The following is a 2,299-nucleotide window of genomic DNA, read 5'->3' on the forward strand; positions in this document are numbered from 1 at the left end:
ATTCCTCAAGGGAAGTGGCAGCACGTTTTCAGCAAGGCACTTCATCGTCAGGGAACATGCGCCTCGCAAGGCCAACATAAATCCTGGCGAGGGGGGGTGTGGGGGGGTGGGGGGGGGTGGGGGGGCAGTATTTTTGGTTTTGAAGCTCTTTTTTCCTCGTAGTTGCTAGAGTTCTCCCTCTGGATGGTCCCTACGTTCCATAGGTCTGGCTGTTCCTGAGACTATTTAAAAGCTTTCCAGATTTGACAGAGCATGGCGGTTAGAGTGGGGTTTTTTCCTGAGCTGCTCAAAAAGTCAATGGCTGTGAAAAGTCAATGGCCACCAGTTGCCCAGCGGGTTTGGCATAAGCCAACTGCGAGGCAGGAAGCCACCGGAGACAGTACTGAGTGGGGGTGGATTTTTTGTTCTGGGTCCCTTCCCCCACCCCCGCCCCACCACACCCCCCACCCCGTCCTCACTTTTAAGATGAAGCAAGTAAGCAATTCTGGAGCCTAAGAAGGTGAAGACAAATGGATAAAGGAGACATTTCTCTCCTCTCCCATTGGTGTGGAGCATTGCTTGCCCCTCAAGGGCTTGTCTGAATGGCACCATAAAAGAGAAGAGGAAGATGGAAGGGCACCTCAGGGTGACCCTTGGCATACACCTCAACTCAGGTGGCTGGAGCGATCACTGCCCCTAAGCTTTGCCTCATGTTCCGGCCCTGTGATCCCTGCGGGGAGCTCTAAAAACGGCCATTGGGCATCAGCTGATGGACCACAGGAACCTTAGTTAACTGACAGTTGACCCAACCTCCTCTCAGGAAACCAAAGCCTAGAGATGACCTGTCAAGGTCGCAGGCTAGTCAGTGGCAGGGCCAGGGGGAGTGTTCCTTTCAGCCGTCACCGCCACAAACAGAGGACCTGGCCAACTGCAGACAGTGAAGGAAGGAAATGATCTTAGGTGCCGCCTGTGAGCGGACCGGCGAAGGGGCTGCGGTGACTCAAGATTGCCTTGCGAAGGGCATCATCAAACCTCCCAGGAAAGGTAACGGAGGGAGGAGGAGAAGGGACAGAGGAGTACAGATAAATTTATTAGTTAAATACTGATTTTACAGCCATTTCACCTTAAGACAATGTTAACGGGTTAGGGAAAGAATATGAGGGTGGCCTTCAGGAAAGAAAGCAATGTAAATGATGATTAGAGCAGAATCTTGGTTTAGAGATATTCTCTGCTACAGCCTGTAGGATTTGGGCGGGGGCGGGGGAGGCCTGGGTGTTCGGGGTAGGACGCAGTAAGGCCACAGTCTGCGGCAGCTCTGTGGATAAGGAGGACACGGAGGGAGGAGTCTGTGAGCTCCGGCATCACAGGCAGAAACAGCAACGTGGAGCTAAGAAAAAGGCCGATTCCAGTCCAGCACCGGAGAGCCCTCAAGGCCCAATTCAGTGTCTTCTCGTAGCAGTCCTCATCTTGCTTTTCATGAGTTTTGTTGTGTTTGCTTTGAATTTATGTTGCAAAATCGCTAGCTTTTCTCCTCTTGGACAAGGGATTTCTGATGCCAGGAGGGCACGCTGCACCCCTTGGGTGGACTCGCTGCCTGGCCCAGAGGCCCAGCTCCGCAGAACAGAAGTGGCGTCAGCAAGATCCGAGTGCGAGTCAGAATCCATGGAAAACCCTGCTCCCCATCCAGTGCCGGCCCAGCCCCGGGGCGTCCAGACAGCCTCTCCAGAGGGATCTCAAGTCTTAGGTAAGTGTCGGTCAAACTCGCTTTAGCAGCAGAACCTTTTTTGTTCTCACTCAGAACTCCCTGTGCATGATGAGGCGGAGGAAGGATTTTGGGGGGCAGACTCAGGGCGGGGGGGGGGGGGGCGCTGCTGTTCCGGCGGCTAAACTGCTGAGCTCTTGTTTTGCTGAGAGACACGGCCAAGCCAGAGGCAGGCTGAATCGCAAGGAGCAGTGGAAGGGATTTTTCTTTTCAGAGGCCTTGTGGTGAAGAGAAGGAGCGAAGGGATGGCGCTGTGAGCCGGGAAAGGAACGTGGGGGAGGCACCATCGCCAAGTTGAGATTTGCGAGCATACTGCATGGTGGGTGAGGCAGCCTCTCCTCCGTCTCCCCACGGAGCACCCAGTAACACGGGCGACGCCCAGCGTTCCTAGAGTCAGGATTCAGTCCTGAGGGGAGTGGGGTGTGTGCTGAGCCTGAAGGGGAGTGGTTGGGCACGGGCAGGAGCTGCCTGGGAGGGGCCTGTCACAGTGAAAGGCACATTGGATTCTCTTGGTCACGTTGTAGCAGGGTGCTAAGAACCTGCCCCTCTCCCCACCCC

Source organism: Myotis lucifugus, unplaced genomic scaffold, assembly GCF_000147115.1.
Source record: "Myotis lucifugus unplaced genomic scaffold, Myoluc2.0 scaffold_1, whole genome shotgun sequence".
Classification (NCBI taxonomy): Eukaryota; Metazoa; Chordata; class Mammalia; order Chiroptera; family Vespertilionidae; genus Myotis; species Myotis lucifugus.